This window comes from Phoxinus phoxinus (genome assembly GCF_949152265.1).
Source record: "Phoxinus phoxinus genome assembly, chromosome: 7".
In the NCBI taxonomy this organism is placed as follows: Eukaryota; Metazoa; Chordata; class Actinopteri; order Cypriniformes; family Leuciscidae; genus Phoxinus; species Phoxinus phoxinus.
This window is the reverse complement of record NC_136882.1, coordinates 12,922,697-12,932,371: the sequence shown is the minus strand read 5'-3', so window position 1 is coordinate 12,932,371 and position 9,675 is coordinate 12,922,697.

The window sequence follows — 9,675 nt, the reverse complement described above, 5'->3', positions numbered from 1 at the left end:
TCCTCCATCACAGCGGACTGCATTGGGCTGTGTAAAAAATTTTACACACAAGGTTAACATTTCTGACTCTGTACCTCCTGTCAGACACAAATTGCGTCGCTTACCTTTTTCTGTCAGAGATGCTGTTTCCGCCGAACTGGAACGACTCTTGCATGCTGGTGTAATTGAAAGAATTGACTCCTCTCCATGGGTTTCACCAATTGTTGTGGTCCAAAAGAAAACGGGGGATCCGCATGTGTGTGGATCTGCGAGGGCCCAAAAAGGCAGTTATAGTAGACAGCTACCCATTGCCACACATGGAGGAGATGATGACATTACTGCAAGGTGCAACTGTGTTTTCAACTATAGACTTGGAAAGTGCATATCATCAGGTACCTCTTCATGACGACAGCCGGGACCTAACTGCATTCATTACACACGAGGGCCTCTTCAGGTTCCGCAGGGTACCTTATGGTTTGGCATCTGCTCCATCTGCATTCCAAAAGATGATGGTTGTCATTCTAAAAGGAGAATGTTGCAAACTATCTAGATGACATTATCGTGTGGGGACGCTCGGTACAGGAGCATGATAAAGCGCTAGAGAATGTGCTGCAACGTCTCAAAGATGCTGGGTTGGTGTTGAATGAGTCCAAATGTCAATTCAGAAAGCAGAGCTTGAAGTTCTTAGGAAACATGGTGACATTACAGGGTATTCAGCTGGATCAGGAACATCTATCTGCAATAATCAATGCACCTGCGCCATTGGATGCTGTTCAGTTACGTTCTCTGCTGGGTCTCCTCTCATGGTACAACAAATTTATTCCTAATTTCGCTTCCATAGTGATGCCTCTGCGTGCGTGTCTGAGAGATGAGAGTGGATTTCACCGGTCCGATGAAGCTCAACAAAGCTTAGCTGAAGTCAAAAAGCTACTTGTAAACAGTCCTGCTCTTTCACTATTTGACCCGGGGCTGCCAGTGGTCATTTCTACTGATGCGTCTGGTTACGGACTAGGTGCTGTCTTCGTACAAATAAGCACTGATGGTCAAGAACGTACTGTCGCTTTCGCATCCAGAACACTCACCCCAGCTGAACAAAAATACTCCACTGTCGAAAAGGAGGCTCTGGCGTGCGTTTGGGCAGTGGAGAAGTGGAGGACATACTTGTGGGGTCGCAGATTTACTCTGCGGACTGACCATCAAGCCTTGACGACGCTGCTGACCACAAAAGGGACTGATAGAGCTGGCATGCGCATAGCTCAGTGGGCTGCTCGGTTGCTCTGTTTTAATTACACTGTTGAGTATCGTGCTGGATCTCAAAATTACACTGCAGACTGTTTGTCCCGCTTGCTCCTGCCTCTGACTGCAGATGCTGAGTCAGATACAGAGCCCGAATTTGTTGCATTACTGTCCACTGGTCCGACTGCCATATCTCAGGATGAATTCGCTGCTTGTCCTGAACTCTCTGCACTTCGCACACAAATTGTCCGTGGCTGGCCTCCATCTCCTGCTGCTCTGGATCCTGTTCTACGCCCATGTTACAAACTGAGACATGAGTTCAGTGTGTAAGCTGATTTTGTTTTTAGAGGGTCTCGACTGGTGGTACCTGGAGAACTGCGTGAGTCATTGATCCGCATTGCACATGAGGGCCATCAGGGGATTGTCAGAACAAAGCAACGCCTGCGTGAAATGTATTGGTGGCCCAGAATGGACACACGTGTGGAAGAAAAGATTACTGCCTGTCAGTTATGTCTTTCTCTGGCAAAAACCTCTGCTGTGCCTCTCCAGCCTGTTCCTTTACCATCTGCACCTTGGGAAAAATTAGCAATAGACATTGTGGGCCCTTTTGAGACTGCTGTCTGGGACTGTCGATACGCTCTGACACTCACTGGCTACTATAGTAAATGGCCCGAGGTAGCCTTTACTGCATCTATTGCAACAAAACAGGTGACTGCTTTTCTTACCTCCGTCTTCAGTAGACATGGCAACCCGACCACTCTGGTGAGTGATAATGGGCCTCAGTTTACTTCACCAGAGTTCGCTGCTTTCCTGAAAGACAGAGACATTAAGCACATTCGCACATCAGTGTATCATCCGGCTGCAAATGGAGCTATTGAACGCTTCCACAGAGTTCTGAAAAGTACAATTCAATCTGCAATCCTACTATCAGCGCCATGGAAAGCAACAGTGACTGACTTCCTGCAGATCTATCGTGCTACACCTCATGCTGTGACAGGTGTTTCCCCCTTCGAATTGCTTCATGGGAGGAAAATGCGTACCCGCCTCAATGTCCTGAAACCCTCACCTTCTGGTCATGAACCTGAACAACTGCAGAAGCGTGTTTCAGCACGTCAGGATGTCATAAATCTCGCTTTGATAACAAGCATCGAGTGCGTCATTCTTCTTTCCGAAAAGGGGATAAAGTGCGCATAAAAAAGTCAGTACATGTGCCAAAAGGACACCCAAAATTCACTCCTCCAGTTGAGGTTAGAGAAAAAGTTGGCCCTTACACTTACCTCTTAGACGATGGGAAGAAGTGGCATGCATCGTGTCTCGCATCTGTGTCGACTAATGCAATGGATAATAGACTGACCACAAATGCAGAAAACGTACTCGGTTACTAACGTAACCTCGGTTCTCTCTAGGAGAGGGAACGAGTACTGCGTCGAAGAACGCTACGGGAAAGATATTTCTTTGTCGAGATTGAAGCCAAAAATTAATCCTTAATTTTGTAATATTGTAAAACGCTTTTCTGAAGCATACAACCTAGGCGGAGCAATACAGCTCACCCATTGGCTGCTCTGCCAGAAAAGCACAGCCTATGCGAGGCCAGGACGCTGACCAATGAGGACGCTTCGCGCCCTTCTGCGTCACCTCCCGCCCAAACAGGCGTGGCCTAGGCCTATAAATACGAGCATAGCTGTCTAACACGCCGATTTTCGTCAATGAAGCGACGCAGCGTGGACACGCACGGCATGAGACGCAGTACTCGTTCCCTCTCCTAGAGAGAACCGAGGTTACGTTAGTAACCGAGTACGTTCTCTTACGTAGAGTTCTCTCGTACTGCGTCGAAGAACGCTACGGGAACCCTATGCAAACCGCCGTGCGTGTTCTTGGATCGACACAGACACCTAAGGGCGCGCGCGCCCTGGTATACAAGCGCCTACCCCAAGAAGTATAGGGAGAGCGGCTAAAATAGCATCATCCCTTATAGTAGTGCCTCTTAAGGCATAATAGCATATATATGTAAATATAGATATATATGAAGGGTAATAGCATGCTCATGGGACACATTGTCAGTGAGTGATGCTTAAACATTGAAGTGACCTGGGCCGCAGCGCGGGGCAGGAACACTTATACATATTAGACATTGAAGTGACCTGGGCCGCAGCGCGGGGCAGGAGCACTTGTACATATTACCATTGGAGTGACCTGGGCCGCAGTGCGGGGCAGGAACACTTATACATAGTCTTCTAGACCGAGAGCAGTTTAGCCTGCAACGCAGGAACCTCTAGGTTATAGAACCTAATAAATGTAGACGGGGAGGCCCAGCCTGCCGCCATACAGATATCATGTAACGAGATTCCGCTATACCAAGCCCATGAAGAGGCCATGCCTCTCGTGGAATGTGCTCTGATGCCCAAAGGGCATTCCAAGCCTCTAGATGCGTAGGCTAGCGCAATGGCGTCCACTACCCATCGAGACAGACTCTGTTTCGTTGCGGCTCGTCCCTTGGAGCGCCCGCTGAACGAAACGAAGAGCTGCTCCGTCTGTCGAAAAACAGCGGAGCGGGACACGTAAGCTCTTAATGCCCTGACCGGGCATAGGGAGCTATTTCCGTCCTCTGAGGCCGGCAGGGCCGACAGGGAGATGACCTGAGCCCTGAACGGTGTGTTGAGGGACTTAGGCACGTACCCATGCTTCGGTTTCAATACGACTATAGAGTCGTTTGGCCCGAACTCCATACAAGAAGCTCTCACTGAGAGCGCTTGCAAGTCTCCCACACGCTTCACTGAAGCGAGAGCCAAAAGAAACACGGTCTTGAGAGACAGGTGTTTCATGTCAACTGAGTGAATAGGCTCGAAAGGGGCCCCTTTCATAGCGTTCAACACTGTAGAAAGGTCCCAAACGGGGACTGAAGGAGGCCTTGGAGGGTTTAACCTCCTGGCGCCTCTCAGGAAGCGGACCACCAGGTCGTTCCTGCCTAGTGAACGGCCAAGCGTTGGATTAACGAACGCTGATATGGCGGCCACATAGACTTTGAGCGTGGATGGGGTTCTTCCCTTATCCAATAGCTCTTGCAAGAAGGAGAGAATCTCCGGTTCTCCACACTGAAGTGGTGACAGACCTTGATCTGAACACCATCCAGAGAACACCGACCATTTGGAAGCGTAGAGCCGTCTAGTAGACGGAGCCCTAGCTTGTTCGATCGTGTCTAACACTCCTCTTGGGAGGTTAGCGGGTACCCGTTTATGGCCCATACGTGTAGGGACCAAAGCTCGGGGTGAGGATGCAGAATCGAGCCCTTGGCCTGTGAGAGGAGGTCTCTCCTCACTGGAATCGGCCACGGGGCAGTACTTTTCAGTCGCATCAAAGCTGGGAACCAGGTCTGATTCGTCCAGAATGGAGCAACTAGCAGTACTGAGCATCCGCTCTCCTTGATACGCTCCAGCACTTGAGGCAGGAGTGAGACAGGAGGAAAAGCATAGAGCGGGCGGCGGGGCCAGACTCTGGCCAGCGCGTTCGCGCTCTTCGAAAAGAATTCTGGGCAATGAGCGTTTTCCTGGTTTGCAAACAGGTCTATTTCCGCTCTGCCGAACGTTTTCCACAGCAGACGCACTGTCTGTGTGTGTAGGGACCACTCTCCCGTGGGAACATTGTTCCGTGAGAGTCTGTCCGGGCCTACGTTCAAGTGGCCTGGCACGTGCATTGCTCTTAACGAGCGCAGGTTGTGCTGGGCCCACACCAGTATGCGTTCCGCTAACCTGAATAGGTTCCGGGATCTCACGCCACCCTGGCGGTTTATGTAGGCTACTACCGACATGTTGTCCGAGCGGACCAGGACGTGGTGTCCTTTTATCCGGGGACAGAAGCGCCTCAGCGCAAAGTCCACTGCCATCATTTCCAGGCAGTTTATGTGGGGTAGTTCGGCTCGCTCTGACCACTGGCCAAAGAGCGGACTGCCGTCGAGCAGTGCTCCCCAGCCTGAGGTGGACGCGTCCGTGGACACCACCTTCAGGCTCGAGGAAGTCCCCAGGCTTACACCTGACCGGTACCAGTCTGACGCTCTCCATGGTGTCAGGGCTGAAATGCATTCCTGAGTGACCTTGAGGCGATAACGACCGTGTAGCCATGCTCGGCGCGGTACGCGCGCTCTCAACCAGAACTGTAGTGGGCGCATGCGCAGCAGGCCCAACTGCAGCACTGTTGAGGCTGAGGCCATGAGGCCCAGCATTTTCTGAAATCTCCTGAGTGGCACTATGTGGCCGCTGAGGAAGGATTTCGCCATTTGCAGGGTATTTCGCCTGCGCTGTGATGACAGCTGTGCTGTCATAGACAGTGAGTTCAGATCCAGTCCCAAAAAGGAGATCCTTTGACTGGGAAACAGTGAACTTTTCTCCCAATTGACTCTCAGACCTAAGCGCTCGAGGTGATCGAGTATTAGTGTCTTGTGGAGAGCGAGTTCTGACGGCGATTGAGCCAGAATCAGCCAATCGTCCAAATAGTTCAGAATTCGAACGCCCCGGAGTCTCAGGGGTGCCAGCGCCGCGTCCATGCACACTGTAAATGTACGAGGTGCTAGGGATAGGCCGAATGGCAGGACTGTGTACTGATATGCCCGGCCCTCGAAGGCGAATCTCAAAAATCGCCTGTGACGTGACGCAATTTGTATGTGAAAATACGCGTCTTTCAGATCTATTGCCATAAACCAGTCTCCTCGGTGAATTTGCGCGAGGATACTTCTGGTCGTGAGCATTCTGAACTTCCGCTTTGCAAGCGTTTTGTTCAGACGCCTTAGATCTAAAATGGGTCTGAGACCCCCGTCTTTCTTCGGTACCAGGAAATATCTGCTGTACAGACCCCCTTCGCTCTGAGCTTGAGATAAAGGCTCTATGGCCCCTTTGCTCAATAGCTTCGCTATTTCGGCTCGAAGTAGATGTGCTACTTCTGTTTTTACCGTGGTTTCGACTTTTCCCGTGAACGGGGAGGGCGTCGAAAAAACTGTAGCGAATAGCCTCTTTTTATAGTCTCTAGCACCCATTCTGAAACCCCGGGTAGTCCTTCCCATGCATCTGCACGTGTGACTAGGGGTTGAATGTAATCTGGGCTCTGGTCGCGAAATGGCGGCGACACGAGAGCAACCATGTGCTGTGACATGGACGCCGTGGCGTCTGAGGCGGGGGACATGTTTAACACAGTATGCGTCCCGCGCGCGCTCGACTCTCTGAGTTGAGAGAGAGCACGCGGGGCGAGCCTTACGGGGCTCGTTATGCTTGTGAATAAACGTGGGCGCTTGGTGGCGGGCACATTTATAACACCGGGGACACTGTGTTTGTGTACTGACTGACCGTTCGTTAGTTTCGTTTTTACAGAAACCGCGGAACGTGCAGTGTGTAGTGGTTGTGGGCACTGGACAGTGGGCACGCTCACTACACGTAAAGCACAATCGGTGTGAGCCGATTTTATGTGTGCAACCCCTGTGTTGAACGGGGCTGTGCTTGTGTGAATGAATGGGCACTGGGTGGGCATTGCAGTTACACACATTACACCATCGGCCTTGGCCGGAACACCAGAAATTAAACTCTTTTTTAGATTTATCTGGGTCGCCGTGAAAACGGCGTTTGTGTGCAGGCAAACGGGCTTTACGGCCGGTTTGTTGGCTGCTGAGTACACTGGTACAAACGCGGAACTTAGGGCTGTACAAGCGGGAATCTTTGGTGGAAGTCCGGCCGCAGCGGGACCCGAACACCGTCTTTTTCCTAGCAGGGCTAGGATGGCGCCGAGGCCTCGGGCTTGATTGAAATCTTGGGCCGAGGACCACGCGGTGGCGGGCGGCGTCCGGCGGAGCGAGACCGTGGTCTCTCTCGGGCCTGTTGCTGCTGGGCCGGTGCGGCGGGCGCGGGGCGCTGCTGAGTTCGGGCAGGCGGCTGTTTAGGGCGGCCTGTTGCGGAACTGGAGCGCTTTGGCAGGAAATGTCTCATGGCCTGCGAAGTTTTCTGTACCTCGGCGAATCGGTCCGCGAAGTCCTTCATGGAGGATCCGAAGAGGCCAGTCGGTGAAATGGGGGCGTCGAGAAACGCAGAGCGCTCGGATTCCGCCATTTCAGAGAGAGTAAGCCATAAATGTCTCTCGGAAACAGTAGCTGTGGCCATAATCCTGCCGATGGCGTGTGCGGCGGACTTTGTAGCGCGAAGAGCTAGGTCTGTGGCGCTACGCAAGTCCGGAACACTGATCGCGCCCGGGCCTTCCTCGTCTAGCTTGCAGAGGAGGTTGGCCTGGTGGATTTGGAGCACCGCCATGGTGTGCAGCGCCGATGCAGCTTGTCCGGCGGCGGAATACACGCGACCGTTCAGAGCTGACGACGTGCGGCAAGCTTTGGATGGTAGGACTCCCTTAGCCCGCCGTCCAGCAGAGGGTGGGCAAAGGTGAGTCGCTACCGCCTCCTCGACCGGAGGGAGAGCGTGGTAGCCTCTGTCTCGAGCACCGTCCACTACGGAGAATGCTGGCGAGGCAGAAGTACGTACTCTGGCTGAAAATGGCGCCTTCCACGATTTCGCTACCTCTTCGTGAAGCTCAGGAAGAAACGGTGCGTGTCTGGAGGGGGGCGCAGCGCGGTCTCCAGAGAGGAAGCGTCCATCTAGCCGGTTGAGTGCAGGTTGTTCGGGCGTCGACCAATCGAGGCCGAGGCTTGACACGGCCTGTGTGAGCAGACGCATCAGTTCTGCCTCGATGCTGATCTTCCCTCCTCTGCGCTCTCGAACAGCGGGGGAGGGGAGGTCCACGGAGCTCGCCCAACCCTCGCTCTCCGAAGCGAGAAGCGAACAGCAATCAACATCTCCCTCTGATACAGCTTGCTGGTCGTCTTCCATAACGGACAAAGCGGCGGGCTGCGGCTGTTGTCCGTCGGTGAGCGACTCAAGCGAAACGTTGAGAGGAGCTAGCGGCGGCAGCGGCGAGCTCCTCGTGGAGGGAGGTTCCGGGACCCGCTGAGCACGGCGCTTTTTACGGCGCGGCGCTACAGGGGGCGGTTGAGCAGCTTCGGCGAAAGATGCAAGGCGAGTCCGCAGAGTCGCGATTGGCATCATGTCGCAGTGATGGCAGCCGCCATCACCGAGAGCGATAGCTGCATGTTCCTCGCCCAAGCAGGAAACACATAATTCGTGGTGGTCCCCGTCGATGAGCGCGGCTCGGCAGGAGCCGCAGGAAAAGCGAGACATCTTTAGAAAGACGCTCGTGCTCTTTTTGTGAGGAAAAAGCGTGTGACGCGGTAGGCGAACACACACACAAAACACACACAAAACTGAAAGGATATATCCACGCCGGAGAAGCGCAGCAGGGAACGGCGGCTGAAGGCGGCGATGACCAGCGGCTTCAGGTAAGGGCTCGTCCTGCTGAGGTGCTTGTATCCAAACGGCTGTGGCGGCTCGAATCAATCCAGCGATGCGTGCAGCTTCGTTGAATTTAAGAAAATCGGCGTGTTAGACAGCTATGCTCGTATTTATAGGCCTAGGCCACGCCTGTTTGGGCGGGAGGTGACGCAGAAGGGCGCGAAGCGTCCTCATTGGTCAGCGTCCTGGCCTCGCATAGGCTGTGCTTTTCTGGCAGAGCAGCCAATGGGTGAGCTGTATTGCTCCGCCTAGGTTGTATGCTTCAGAAAAGCGTTTTACAATATTACAAAATTAAGGATTAATTTTTGGCTTCAATCTCGACAAAGAAATATCTTTCCCGTAGCGTTCTTCGACGCAGTACGAGAGAACTCTACGTAAGAGAACCTGATTCCCTCTCAAGTTCCACTGTCTGGAAATTCAGAGTCTTCTGATGCTTGTTCACGTGAGACACGTCAAAGACGTGAGCCAGGTTGGCTAAAGGACTATGTTTATTAGTCACAGAAACTGACATGGACTTTTGCACACATTGCACACGCATAAGTACTGAATAGCAGTTGAGCAGTTTGTTCATATTGTTTTTAAATGCTCCTTTGTATTCATGTAATGTGTTGCTTAGTGTATTCTTATACCTGTGAAATTGTTGATATATTAAGGATTTGATGTTCTTTATTTCGATTTCATGTCAATTGTTGCCTACAGAAATAATTCATTTAACTAAGAGGGGGAAATGTGATGTCCTTACATTAAACCCTCCACTAGATGGCACTCAAGCTCCTTAGGTAAAATATACATGTGAAGTAAGAGAGAGAAGAGGGAGAGTAAATGCTGAATGTTATCCTGCTTGTGCAGAAGTTATTAAAGAGTTTCCTGAGAGAATTCGACTTGCTTGTGCTTCTTGTCATGAAGACATAACAGATAGATTATGGATAGGCTAGATGATTATAGAGATAATTATAAATAGGCTAGATAGATAGATAATTATAGATAGATAGATACATAATTATAAATAGATAGACGATTATAGATAGATAATTATATACAGACAGACAGAAAGAAATAATAAATTAATGTGAAATAGCCTTCGCCGTTA